Genomic DNA, 15,138 nt, shown 5'->3' with positions numbered 1-15,138 from the left:
CCAAAACAAACTCTCGTCGGCTGAAATCTCCATTGACAAATATTCGGTGTATGTAAGATTACTGTCCTATCCCCAACCGATTATTATTGCTGTGATGTAGGAAAGTTTGAACGGGGGATAAGTTTGTAAATTTCCTCGCATTTGAGACAAGCGCGCCCAGAAGACATGGTTCCCCCTTCCTCTCTCCCTCCATTTCCCCATTCGTACCACGTGGGCACCAAAACACCCTTTCCACCGCAGTCTCCTCTGTCCGCCACCCCATCCACCGTCGTCCTCCTCCACCATGCCGGAGCTGATACCCCGACGCCGTCGTGCATTACAAGAGATCGACCTCTCTCATCCACATCTTCGGACCAGGATCCTTGATTCGCGTCCTCTCGCTTCATCCATGCCGTCGTCCTCCTTGTCCAGGCCACTCGTACGACCATCTTGTCCATCGCGCCAGGATATTTCCCTTGCCGCCTGCCCTCCCAGATCTGCTTCCACGCCGCCGACAGCCATCGCTAACGCAGCACCCTCAACGCCTTAGCAGATGCTTACACGGTGCCACACCAGAGGTGGTACTCTTTCGTATATGCTCAAGTTATTTATCTCAGCAAGAAAATAGATTGCCACTGCTTTACTGTGATTTCTTGTCCATCACTTAGAATCTAACTTGTTAGTTGAAACCAAACATTGGTTGCGGTGTGGCCTTTGTCCGGTTTGCACTTTCAGATCCGCCGTGGCACGCGCACCACTATACACGCAATGCTTATAGTTTTACCCTTTTATATTCCACATTAGATTAAATGACAGTTGACTGAATTTCAAATTGGGGTCAGTCCATTTTTGAGAGTTCGCCGGAGGGAAGGAAGGGGATCACCGGTGGGCTGCCCCATTATCTATCTTAGGGTTTCCGGTGGGGACAGTTGAGGGAGTCCTGGATTCAGGGGCCCTCAGGTGTTCGGCCCAGGAGTATGGGCCTGGTTGGATGGGTCGTACAAGATCAAGCTGAAGATTATCCTCTGTGTCCAGATGGGACTCCTCAATACGTAGACGGCATGATTAGAGTCCGGAAGCTTCCTTCCCTGATGAACCGACCTTGTACAAACCCCTAGGCCTCTCTGTTGTGTATATAAACTAGAGGGGTTAGTCAGTAGAGGCTATCTTCTTTAACGTCATTGGAATACTCATAGGCTAGGCATCTAGGGTTTAGCCATTAGGATCTCGAGGTAGATGAACTCTTGTAATCTTCATACTCATTGTCGGTGTCAAAACCGGCGGATCTCGGGTAGGGGGTCCCAAGCTGTGCGTCTAGGCGGATGGTAACAGGAGATAAGGGATACGATGTTTTTACCCAGGTTCGGGCCCTCTCGATGGAGGTAAAACCCTACTCCTGCTTGATTAATATTGATGATATGGGTAGTACAAGAGTAGATCTACCACGAGATCAGAGAGGCTAAACCCTAGAAGCTAGCCTATGGTTTGTTGTTCGTCCTACGGACTAAAACCCTCCAGTTTGAATAGACATCGGTGAGGGCTAGGGTTACACAGAGTCGGTTACAATGGGAGGAGATCTACATATCCGTATCGCCAAGCTTGCCTTCCACGCCAAGGAAAGTCCCATCCGGACACGGGCCAAAGTCTTCAATCTTGTATCTTCATAGTCCAGGAGTCCGGCCAATGGTTATAGTCCGGTCATCCAGACACCCCCTAATCCAGGACTCCCTCAGTAGCCCCTGAACCAGGTTTTAATGACGACGAGTCTGGCGCGCAAATTGTCTTCGGCATTGCAAGGCGGGTTCCTCCTCCGAATACTTCATAAAAGATTTTGAACACAAGGATAGTGTCCGGCTCTGCAAAATAAGTTCCACATACCACCGTAGAGAGAATAATATTTGCACAAATCTAATCTGCTGACGTATTCCGCAGCGTGACATCACGCCACGGCCAAGCCCTTATTCAAATCATTTTACTATCCCACCTCAGCATGTTTAGCGAGGCGGTTTCCTTGGAACGTCTTGTCGAAGCAGAGATCGTCTCCCCTTATTCCGGGATTTCTCATCAATACGGGCGTGGGTAACCCAACCGTGCCATTAATCATGGCGCTTGGGAGATAAGCGAGTTTTACCAGGATGGTGGGGGCACATAGTTTCGTCCGCCCATATAAGGGGATAAGGATCCACCTTTTCCATCTACGCCTTCTTCCTCCTTCGCTTATCCATTACCGCGCACTCGAGCTCCAGCGCCCAAGTCCGCACTTCCCACCTTAACCTTCTCCAGCCATGTCCGGAGTGGGAGGCAGGTGGATAGCCTCCTCCGTCATGGAGGGGCACATCAAAAAGTTAAGGAAAGCCGGATACTTGTCCAACGACATTGCACACCGACTTCTCGACGAGGGGCAGCTCGTCCCCACCCCCAGGCCCCATGAGAGGGTGGTGTTCCTCTCCCATTTCCTCCGCGGACTGGGCTTCCCACTCCACCCATTTGTCTGGGGGCTCATGTTCTACTACGGCCTGGATTTCCACGATCTGGCCCCGAACTTCATCCTCAACATCTCGGCGTTTATCATCATGTGTGAGGCCTTCCTCCGCATCAAGCCCCACTTCGGCTTATGGCTGAAGACCTTCAATGTCAAGCCGAATGTAGTGGGCGGCCAGCAAGCGAAGTGCGGAGGCTCCATGGTGGGCAAGATGCCCAATGTCATATGGCTCGAGGGCTCCTTCGTGGAAACCATCAAGGGGTGGCAATCGGGGTGGTTCTACATCACCGAGCCGCGTGACCCTGAATGGGCAGTGGCCCCCGAATTCCAATCTGGCATCCCCACACGGCTCACCTCCTGGAAAGAGAAGGGCCTGTCGTGGGGTAGTTCGGAAGAGCTGACCGGACTCCAAACCTGCGTCCAAAACTTGATGGACAAAAAGGTTAAACTTGTCAACGTAGTCCAAGTCATGCTCCTCCGCCGGATCCTCCCGTGTCAACGATGGGATTTTAACTTGTGAGAGTTCGACCCGGCCCAGCACCAAACTTTGACCAGGCTCTTCGACACAACGCACGAAGATGCCTGGGGGGTGCTATTCAAGGGCGCCGAGGTTCCCCCTCCCATTACCGAGGATCGCGGACTCTGCACGAAGCGCCAAGCTAGCGTAGTAAGCTTGTTTTACCCTTTACGGGATACTTGTTTTTCATAGTTTGACTCTATGCGGGATCTAAGATCCCGTTCATCTGACAGGGCTGGCAGAAGACGGTCAGATAGATCGACTGTCCGGCTCCCTTGCCCGAAGACCCAGCGGATGCCCGCTTGGCGAAGCTGCTGGTCCCGACACCTTATGTGGTGCCGGAGAAGAAGGCCAAGAAGAAGGCCACGGGAACTCGAAAAAGTTCCCGGCGCCAGGTGGTGTCGGATTCATCGTCCGATGACTCCGAAGCGCACTCCTCCCATGAAGACGAGGAGGAGGAAGAAGAGGCCTGTCCCCCTCCAGCGGGGGGAGGAAAGAAAAGGAAGGCCACCCCAACTAGGGGGCCCAGAGGGTCCAAGAAGGGAAGGACCCTTCCTCCGGACTACTCCACCAACGCCGACGACGGCAAAGAGGAGAGGCCATCCAGGCCCAAGCCCCCGGCAAAATCGTAAGTAACCGGATACCAGAATAACTCATGGCGTTCCTTTATTGCACAGTATCTTCTGACGCCGAATATAATCATGCAGTATGCCCCAGGTCCGGCTCGACGCTTCGTCGAGCGGCTCCCTGGATTCGTCGGATGTGAATAGTCTTTCACTCCCGACTGCTACCTCCCCTCGCCCTGCGGACGATGCCGAGGTGGAGTCCCAAAAGAGGCCAAGCCAGGAGGAGGTGGTCCTGGAGGCGCCGCCAGGCGACCTCCCGGACTCCAGGCGCCAAGGGGATAAAACACCAAAGGGCTCTAAGTCCAGCCCTGGGCCGGACACCGCACCGGAACCTTCAGTGGTTCCGGAGTCCAGCAGGCGCCCCCCTAGTAAGAAGTGCAAGCCTATGACACCGGTGACCTCCGTCCAACCGTAGGCACCGGATAATTTGCTGCAGGTGCTTAACGGCGCCTCCATCGACGAGGAGTGTCAGTGTCAAAACCGGCGGATCTCGGGTAGGGGGTCCCGAACTGTGCGTCTAGGCGGATGGTAACAGGAGACAAGGGACACGATGTTTTACCCAGGTTCGGGCCCTCTTGATGGAGGTAAAACCCTACGTCCTGGTTGATTAATATTGATGATGTGTGTTACAAGAGTGGATCTACCACGAGATCAAGGAGGCTAAACCCTAGAAGCTAGCCTATGGTATGATTGTTGTTCGTCCTAAGGACTAAAGCCATCCGGTTTATATAGACACCGGAGAGGGCTAGGGTTACACAGAGTCGGTTACAATGGTAGGAGATCTACATATCCGTATCGCCAAGCTTGCTTTCCACGCCAAGGAAAGTCCCATCCGGACACGGGACGAAGTCTTCAATCTTGTATCTTCATAGTCTTGGAGTCCGGCCGATGATGATAGTTCGGCTATCTGGACACCCCCTAGTCCGGAACTCCCTCAGTAGCCCCTGAACCAGGCTTCAATGATGACAGGTCCGGTGCGCATGTTGTCTTCAGCATTGCAAGGCGGGTTCTTCCTCCGAATAATCTATAGAAGATTGTGAACACCAGGATAGTGTCCGGCTCTGCAAAATAAATTCCACAAACCACCGTAGAGAGAATAATATTACACAAGTTCAATCTGCTGACGTATTTTGTGGCGTGACGTCACACCATTTCCAAGCCTTTACGTAAATTGTTTTTATTGTTGTACCTCTGCGCATTTAGCGAGGCAGTTTCCTTGGCACGTCTTGTCGAAGCAGAGATTGTGTTCCCCTTATTCCGGGATTCCCATCAATACGGACGTGGGTAACCCAACCGCGCCATTGATTGTGCCGCTTGGGAGATAAGCGAGTTTTACCAGGCCGGTGGGGACACATGTTTTTGTCCGCCCATATAAAGGGATAAAGATCCAACCCTTTTACCTGCACCTTCTTCCTCCTTGGCTTATCCATCTCTGCGAACTCGAGCTCCAGCGCCCAAGTCCGCACTTCTCACCTCAACCTTCTCCAACTATGTCCGGAGCGGGAGGCAAGTGGATGGCCTCCTCCGTCACGGAGGGGCAGATCCAGAAGCTGCGCGACGCCGGATATTTGTCCAGCGACGTCGCGCACTGGCTCCGCGACGAGGGAGAGCTCATCCCCACCCCCAGGCCCCATGAGAGGGTATTATTTCTTCCCCATTTCCTCCGTGGACTGGGCTTCCCACTTCATCCCTTTGTCCGGGGGCTCATGTTTTACTACGGCCTAGATTTCCATGATCTGGCCCCGAATTTCATCCTCAACATCTTGGCGTTTATCGTCGTGTGCGAGGCCTTCCTCTACATCCAGCCCCACTTCGGCTTGTGGCTCAAGACCTTCAGTGTCAAGCCAAAGGTTGTGAAGGGCAGCCAAGCGGAGTGCAGAGGTGCCATGGTGGGCAGGATGTCCCATGTTACGTGGCTGGAGGGCACCTTCGTGGAAACCATCAAGGGGTGGCAATCGGGGTGGTTCTACATCATCGAGCCGCGTGACCCTGATTGGGCAGCGGACCCCGAATTCAAATCCGGCATCCCTACACGGCTCACCTCCTGGAAAGAGAGCGGCCGGATCTGGGGGGATTCGGAGGAGCTGACCGGACTCCAAGCCTGTATCCAGAAGCTAGTGGACAATAAGCTCAAGCTTGTCAACGTAGTCCAGGTCATGCTCATCCGCTGGATTCTCTCGTGCCAATGACGGGGTTTCAATATGTGGGAGTTTGATCCGCCGCAGCACCAGACCCTGAGCGGGCTCTTCGACACTACGTACGAAGATGTCTGGAAGGTGTTGTTCAAGGGCGCCGAAGCTCCCGCATCCGCTACCGAAGATCGCGGATTCCGCTTGCAGCGTCTAGCTGACGAGGTAAGTGATTTTGCCACTTGTTTTCCATAGTTTGACTCTATGCGGGATCTAAACTCCCTTTACCTTTGACAGGAATGGCTGGCGAAGGCCGAACGGACTATTTGTCCGGCCCCTTTGCCAGAGGACCCAACGGACGCCCGCCTAACGGGGCTGCTGGCTCCGGCACCCCATGTGGTGCCGGAGAAGAAGGCCAAGAAGAAGGCCACGGGGACTCGGAAGAGTTCCGTTTTCAGGTGCTATCGGATGATGAATCAGAGGCCGACTCCTCCCACCAAGGCGAGGAGGAGAAGAAGAAAGCCTCTCCCCCAGCGGGGGGAGGGAAGAAAAGGAAGGCCTCCCCAACAAGGGAGGCCGAAGGGTCCAAGAAGGGAAAAACTCTTCCCCCAGACTGCTCCGGCAACGACAGTGGCGACAACGAGGACTGGCCTCCAAGGGCCAAGCCCCTGGCGAGGTCGTAAGTATCCGGACTCCCAAATAACTTCAAGGTTTTTATTTTTCGCCACAGAATGTCTTTCTAATGCCGCATACAACCCTGCAGTCCGCCTAAGGATGATCTTCCCGCCTCGTCGAGCGAGTCCTTAGGTGCGCCGGATATGGATTCTCTTCCGACGGCCTCCACCCCCCGTAATGTGGACGATGCCGAGGTGGGATCGCAGGAAGGGACCCACCAGGAGGAGAGGGCCCCGGAGGTGTCGTAGGACAACCTCCCGGACTTTGCACCGGACTCGGCCCCGGAACCCACAGGGGCTTCGGAGTCCGGCGGGCGACCCCTTCACAAGAAGGGCAAGACCATGACGCCGGCTGCCTCCGTCCAACCGGAGGTGCCGGATAACTTGCTGGAGGCGCTCAACGGCGCCTCCATCGAAGAAGAACACTGCACTGTTATGAGTGCGGTGATTTAGAAGGTGCAGCTCGCCAAGAGCGGGCTGACCGAAGCCTGCAGCAGCCTTCTAACAGGCTTTGAGGTAAGAATTTCAATGTGTATAAAATGGTACCGCATAGACAGTAGCCGCTGATGCTCGGTTCGGTGTTCGGAAAGAAAAGCCGGACTGAGGATCTTAAAAAAGATATACGCAGGAGTCATAAAAAATATGTCAATATGGGATTGCAGGCTGCGCTGCTGACCTCTGCCGCACTGACTGTGGAGGTCAATACTTTGAGGTAAAACCTCGAGTGGTCCAAGAACGAGCTTGGCCGTGCCAAGAAGCAGCTCGAGGACAAGGAAGGTGAGTAACACCTTATTAAAATTGCACCTTACAGAAAAGGATTTTGGTTGCAAAAAGAATGACAAGGATAACGTGGGTATTGCAGGGGCCACTAACGAGGTGGCGACCCTAAAAGAGGCGGTGGCCGCGGCCGAATGCAAAGCGGCTGCGGAGCGCACCGAGCGAGAGAAGCAGGAGGCGCGGGTGGCGGAGGTACAGCAAGAGCTCCAGGATCTCGTGCAGAAACATGAGAGCCTGGAGCGTGACTAGAAGACTCGAGAGTCTGAGCTTGCAACGGCTCTTGAGAGTGCCAAAGCCGCTAAGGCCGAAGCCTACAAGGCCCTCCAGGAGATCCAGGCGGTAAAGAAAATAGTAGCGGGTAAGGCATTTTTCATGCAAAGTAAGCATGTGAGTGTTAATTACCTGTCGCTTACCCGAATTCGGAGCTCTCCAGGAGCGTTCGCAGATCTTCCTCGCAGCGTGTCCGATGCTGCCGCATTCTACCGGGCCGAGGAGGGGAGTTCGACGGAGAAGGTTTTCTGGTCTCAGTATGCTGAGGCCGGACATCCGGTGCCCCTTAGCGACCAGCTGAAGCAGCTGGTCGAGCTCCACAAGGCGGCCGAATAGGCCATGAAGGGCCTCATAGTTCGGCTCTGGCCTAAGGAGGCCATGCCTGGGAGCTACTTCGGCCTAGTGCGGCGGCTGGTGGATGCGTGCCCGTGGGTTGAAGTCATCAAGCACTCCGCCTGTATTGAGGCTGCCCGTCGGGCCCTTGCCCGCACAAAGGTGCACTGGGGCAAGATAGATGCCCAGAAGCTTGTGACGGACCCACCACCAAAGGGCAAGGAGCATCGCACGCCCGAGATGTATTATAAGAGTGTGCTGAAGGGCACCCGCACTATTGTGGGTGAGTGCTCCAAAGATGTAATATTTGAGTAGACTCGCATTTTGTTATCCTGTGCACTGAAAACTTAGTTCATTTGCGCTAAGCAACACTTTTTAATTTAAAATATTACCTTCTATGCGGCTGTTTATCAAATCTGAGAGATGGCAATTCGTCGGCTTCAGCCCCCACGCCACGAGTGCTGGGGTGTTCAGGATAAATTTGAGCGCTCTTGTTCCCATATTTGGGTCCATCTAGGGAGGCGCTCAACACAACGAACAAGGCAACCGGACTTATAATGCTTGAACACTCTCACTTAGCCATAGAATTCTATAATTTTAAATTTCGGCGAAGCCCCTAGTCTTCGGAAGGCCGAATTTGGGGCTCTATCCACGCCTGGGCCGGACAAGATTTGTCTCCTCGCTCTAAGTGGCATAAGTATTTAAGGACTCGCGAAAACCTCTCGAACAACGACCGGCTCACGCCTCATCATGACGGTCAGTTTTAGCTTTCTCCACTGAGGCGTTAACCCAGCTCAGCTGGGGCGCAATCGCAGTGGTTCTCCCAGTGCTACTTTAGCCGATATAACGGAACTAAGGTACCAAAACATGGGAGCCGGGAAAACCCAACTATTGACCCAAGACATGATTCGGAGCCGATGCATATAATGCTATAAGTTCAGGGTGCCGCACTTGTGAAAGTGTTCAGACTTATCACACCATGATGCGGGAAACATAAGCCCCTGGTGTGTGTTAACTGTACCGAAGTGTACGGATGCAATATGTCGTAAATGAACATATGTATGAAAAGGAAATGCAATTATAAGCAAAAAGGTGCTGCATTGTTTTATTCAATAAGTGCTGCTATGAATGCAGAACGATACAAATAGTGCCATAAGCAAGGGATGGGACTGTTAAACGTATCCCCTCCAGGGGTAGGCTGCGGATTGGTGTATAAAATTGCTCGTAATGGAGACCACCTGTATATTCGTTGTAGCCTTTATCCTTCCCTGGCTGTTACATCGTGAGTTCGGCAGGTCTACTGCCGGACAGGGCCTCTGACGAACGGAGTCCTGTGGGTAAAAAATGAAAGGTAAAAAAAGAACGACACACTTGAGAGCCCCTAGTGTGGTTGAGCCGTAGTCTGGGCTTATTGTGGTCGTGCCCCTCTCCCCATGCCCATGGTACCTTCAGAGCGTAATGGTGTACGCGAAGGACCTGTTTGGACGTTTTGCAGGGGTTGGGGTTGGGGCGGCACTGCTACGCATGCTCGGAACGTGCCAGGTGGTCTTGTTGTAGGTTACTCCGGGCGCGCTTAGCTTTGTCCGGCCTCTTAATGGCCGGACTCGAGAATTGCCTTAAGAGGCTGCATTGTACTTCTGCCGCGAGAGCCGCTGTATGTTCCTCTGTTCGGAGAGAACGTTCAGTGTTTCCATTGACCGTGATGACTCCTCTAGGGCCTGGCATCTTGAGCTTGAGGTATGCGTAGTGCGGCACCATGTTGAACTTTGCCAACGCGGTACGTCCGAGCAAGGCATGATACCGCTGCGGAACGGGACTAAGTCGAAGATTAACTCCTCACTTCGGAAGTTATCCGGGGATCCGAAGACCACTTCCAGTGTGACTGAGCCTGTACAATTGGCTTCTACACCTGGTATGACGCCTTTAAAGGTCGTCTTGGTAGGTTTAATCCTTGAGGGGTCTATGCCCATTTTGCACATTGTATCCTGATAAAGGAGGTTCAGGCTGCTGCCGCCGTCCATCAGGACTCTGGTGAGGTGAAATCCATCGACGATTGGGTCTAAGACCAATGCGGCGAATCCGCCGTGGCGGATGCTGGTGGGGTGGTCCCTTCGGTCAAAAGTGATCGGGCAGGAGGACCATGGATTGAACTTCGGGGCGACTGACTCCATCGCGTATACATCCATGAGTGCATGCTTCCGCTCCCTTTTGGGTATGTGCGTTGCGTATATCATGTTCACCGTCCGCACCTGTGGGGGGAAACCCTTCTGTGCTCTATTGTTCGGCGGTCGGGTCTCTTCTTCGTCATCTCTATGCAGCCCCTTGTCATTGTTTTCGACAATTAACTTGCCTGCCTGCTTGAATACCCAACAGTCCCTGTTGGTGTGGTTAGCTGGCTTTTCGGGGGTGCCGTGTATCTGGCACAAGAGGTCGAGTATTCGGTCCAAATTGGACGGACCCGAAGCAGTTCTTTTGAATGGCTTTTTCCGCTGACCGGGTTTAGAGCCTCTGAATACGGCATTGACTGGCGTATCCTCACTACGACGCGACCTGCCATTTCGTTCCTTGAAATCCGGACTGCCAGATTGTTTGTTGAGGTTGTTGCTGCGTGCTAGCCAGCTATCCTCACCCGCACAGAAGCGGGTCATGAGTGATGTGAGGGCTGCCATGGATTTCGGCTTTTCCCGTCCCAGGTGCCGGGCAAGCCACTCGTCGCGGATGTTATGCTTGAAGGCCGCGAGGGCCTCTGCATCCGGACAGTCGACGATTTGGTTTTTCTTGGTTAAGAACCGTGTCCAGAATTGTCTGGCCGATTCGTCTGGCTGCTGAATTATGTGGCTTAGGTCATCAGCGTCTGGTGGTCGCACATACGTGCCTTGGAAGTTATCAAGGAATGCGGCTTCCAGGTTCTCCCAACTCCCAATTGACTCTGCTGGCAAGCTGTTAAGCCAATGCCGGGCTGGTCCTTTAAGCTTGAGGGGGAGATATTTGATGGCGTGAAGATCGTCACCGGGGCCATGTGGATGTGAAGAAGATAGTCTTTGATCCAAACCGCGGGGTCTGTTGTGCCATCGTAAGATTTGATATTCACGGGTTTAAACCCTTCGGGGATTTGATGATCCATTACTTCATCTGTGAAGCATAGTGGGTGTGCGGCGCCTCTGTACTGGGCGATATCAGGACAGAGCTCAAAAGAGCTTTGTCTGTTTTGTTCGGCCCGGCTGGACTTACTGTGTCTTGCGCGACGGTTGTCGTCACGTACCATGGGGCGCCCACGCGATCCATAGATCGATCTTGATTGTCTTGCCTTATCCTCCAATATATCTCGCAAGTCCGGAGCATTCCCCTGTGGCCTTGTGCTTTTCGAGCGATGCCGGGGTACGGGTCTAGTGAAGGGCCTAGAGGCCTCTCTGTCGCGACCACGGGGTGGTCGGTCAGCCGTATCGTCTCCTGGTGATGCGGGTTCATACGCTTCCTCCTCTAATCAAGGGAGCAACTTGCGTTTAGGGTAGCTTTTGGAGGGGCGTTCGAGCTCATGCTCTTCGACCGCGAGGACTTCAGTCCATCTGTCAGCTAGCAGATCTTGATCAGCTCTAAGCTGTTGCTGCTTTTTCTTGAGGCTGTTCGTCGTGGCCATAAGCCTGCGTTTAAAACGCTCTTGTTCGACGGTATCCTCAGGCACGACGAATTCATCATCGTCGAGGCTTGCCTCATCTCCGGAGGGAGGCATATAATCCTCTACCTCTTCTTCTGCCGCTCTCTCATGAGGGCTGCGTCTCCGTCCTCCTGCGCTGCATCTTGCTAGAGTGGGTTATCTTCGACACTGTCCGGTGTATTATTATCTCCGGTGCCGGAATCTTCATTCTTGTTGTGGCGGGATTTAGAGTGGCGCCGCTGACGCCGACGCTTGGGCTGTTTCTTGGAGGGGTCATCCTCCTCTGTTCCTTCGCCATTCCCATCCTTTGGGATATCCACCATGTATATGTCATATGAGGAGGTGGCTTTCTAGTGCCCGGTTGGCGCTGGTTCTTGGTCGTCTCCGGCATCGTCATCCATACCGTCGATGTCCTCGGAGTCGTAGTGTAGCATGTCGGTTAGATCATCGACAGTGGCTACCAAGTGGGTGGTGGGTGGGCTTTGAATTTCTTCGTCGTCCGCATCCCAACCATCCTGACCGCAGTCCGGCCAGGGCTCTCCTGATAACGAGAGACACTTTAGCGAACTCAAGATGTCGCCGAAAGGTGAGTGTTGAAAGATGTCCGCTGTTGTGAACTCCATGGTCGGCGCCCAATCAGATTTGACTGGAGGGGGCGCGGGAGGTTCAGAGTCCAGCGAGGAGTCCGGCGCCTCGGAGTCACGAGCCTTATGAGGGACAATGTCAGTGTTCGGCTCTATCGCCGTAGAGGTTGCAGCTCCCGAGGCGGTGTCTAGCCATCCGTCCTCGATCTGCGCAGCCGGCTCCGAATTAAAGATCGGAGCGGGCTCGGGTGCGGCCTCCAGGGCACTGTCCGGCTGCAGAGCTAAATCATGCCCGTCGTGACAGTGCAGCACGCTCGGCTGTGGCTCGAATCCATCGAGGATCAAGTCCCCGCGGATGCCAGCCGTGAAGTTCAAACTTCCAAATCTGACCTGACGGCCAGGGGCGTAGCTTCCGATCTGCTCCAGATGGCCAAGCGAATTGGCCCGCAGTGCAAAGCCGCCGAATACGAAGATCCATCCGGGGAGAAAGGTCTCACCCTGGACTGCGTCGTTAATGATGATCGAAGAAGCCATCGAGCCTATCGGTGATGACACAGAGGAACTCTCAATGAAAGCACCAATGTCGGTGTCAAAACCGGTGGATCTCGGGTAGGGGGTCCCGAAATGTGCGTCTAGGCGGATGGTAACATGAGACAAGGGACATGATGTTTTACCCAGGTTCGGGCCCTCTCGATGGAGGTAAAACCCTACGTCCTACTTGATTAATATTGATGATGTGTGTTACAAGAGTGGATCTACCACGAGATCAAGGAGGCTAAACCCTAGAAGCTAGCCTATGGTATGATTGTTTTTCGTCCTAAGGACTAAAGCCATCTGGTTTATATAGACACCGGAGAGGGCTAGGGTTACACAGAGTCAGTTACAATGGTAGGAGATCTACATATCCGTATCGCCAAGCTTGCCTTCCACGCAAAGGAAAGCCCCATCCGGACACGGGACAAAGTCTTCAATCTTGTATCTTCCTAGTCTTGGAGTCTGGCCGATGATGATAGTTCAGCTATCCGGACACCCCCTAGTCCGGAACTCCCTCAAGGAGCACCGCACTATTATGAGTGCGGTTATCCAGAAGGTTCAGTCCACCAAGAGCGGGCTGACGGAAGCCTGTGCCAGCCTTCTAACAGGCTTTGAGGTACGTATTTAAGATATGTAAAAATATTACCGCATAGAGAGTAGCCCCTGATGCTCAGTTTGGTGTTCAGAAAGAAAAGCCGAACTGAGGATCTGAAAAGATAAACGCAGGAGTCTTACCTAAGTATGTCAATATGGGAATGCAGGTTGCGCTGCTGACCTCTGCCGCACTGACTGCAGAGGTCGATGCATTGAAGCAGAGCCTCGAGCGGTCCGAGAATGAGCTCGGAGAAGCAGCTCGAGGACAAAGAAGGTAAGTAATACCTTATGTAAGTATATAAAAAGAACTGGTTGCAAATAATGACAGGACCAACGTGAGTATTACAGGGGCCACAACCGAGGTGGCGACCCTGAAGGAAGCGTTGTCCCAGGCCGAAGACAATGCGGCCATGGAGCGCACCAAGCGAGAAAAGCAGGAGGCGTGTGTGGAGGAGGTGCAGCAAGAGCTCCATGCTCTTGTGAAAAAACACGAGAGTTTGGAGCTTGACTCAAAGACTCGAGAGTCCGAGCTTGCCTCGGCCCTTGAGAGTGCCAAATCTGCCAAGGCTGAAGCCCAAAAAGCCCTCCAAGAAATTGTGGCGATGAAGAAGATAGCGGCGGATAAGGCATTCTTTATGCAAAGCAAGCACGTGAAAGTGAATTACTTGTTACTTACCCGAGTCCGGAGCTCTCCAGGAGCATTCGCAGATCTGCCCTGCAGTGTGTCCAATGCTGCCGCATTCTACCAAGCCGAGGAAGGGAGCTCGACGGCGAAGGTGTTCTGGTCCCAATATGGTGAGGCCGGACACCTGGTGCCCTTGAGCGACCAACTGAAGTAGCTGGTCGAGCTCCATAAGGCATCCGGACAGGCCATGAAGGGCCTTATAGTCCGGTTATGGCCTAGGAGGTCAAGCCTGGGAGCTACTTTGGGCTGGTGAGGCGGCTGGCAGATGCCTGTCCATGGCTTGAGGTCATCAAGCGCTCCGTATGCATCGAAGGCGCCCGTAGGGCCCTTGCCCATGTTAATGTACACTGGGGCAAGATGGATGCTGAGAAGCTGGTGACAGATGGGCCACCGGAGGGGAAGGAGCATCGCAAGCCCGAGATGTATTATGAGGGCGTCCTGAAGGGTGCCTCCCTTGTGGCGAATGAGTGTTCCAAGGATGTAATTTTTGAGTAAACTCGCTCGTGTTATCCTGTGCGCTGAAAACTTGTTCATATGTGCTAAGCAATGCTTTTTGAATTTAAAATATTACCTTCTGTGCGGCCGTTTATTAAATCTGAGAGATGGCGAGTCGTCGGCTTCTACCCCCATGCCACGAGTGCTGGGGTGTTCGGGATAAACCTGAGCGCTCTTGTTCCCATTCTTGGGTCCTTCGAGGGAGGCGCTCAGCACAACGAACAAGGCAATCGGACTATAATGCTTTATCACTCTCACTTAGCCATAGAATTCTATAATTTTAAATTTCGGCGAAGCCCCTAGTATTCGGAAGACCGAGTTCGGGGCGCTATCCATGCCTAGGCCGAACAAAGCCAGCTCCTCGCTCTAAGCGGCATAAGTCTTTAGGGACTCGAAACCTCTCGAACGGCGACCAGCTCTCGCCCTATCATGACGGTCAGTTTTAGCTTTCTCTACTGAGGTGCTTAACCCAGCTCAACCGGGGCACAATCACAGTAGTTCTCCCAGCGCTACCTTAGCCGATATAACGGAGCGTAAGGTACCAAAACATGGGAGCCGGGCAAACCCAACTATTGACCCAAGACATGATTCGGAGCCGATGCATATAATGCTATAAGTTCGGGGTGCCGCACTCGTGAGAGTGTTCGGACTTCTCACACCATATTCTGGGGTGTTTAAGCCCTTGGTGTATTGGTCGTACCAAAGTGTACGGTTGCATAATGTCATAACTGAACATATTTACATAAAAAATGAATGCAATAATAGACAAGAGCTATGTATTGTTTATTAAAAGGCTGTTGTGAG

Source organism: Triticum dicoccoides, chromosome 1B, assembly GCF_002162155.2.
Source record: "Triticum dicoccoides isolate Atlit2015 ecotype Zavitan chromosome 1B, WEW_v2.0, whole genome shotgun sequence".
Classification (NCBI taxonomy): Eukaryota; Viridiplantae; Streptophyta; class Magnoliopsida; order Poales; family Poaceae; genus Triticum; species Triticum dicoccoides.
This window is presented reverse-complemented; position numbering follows the sequence as displayed.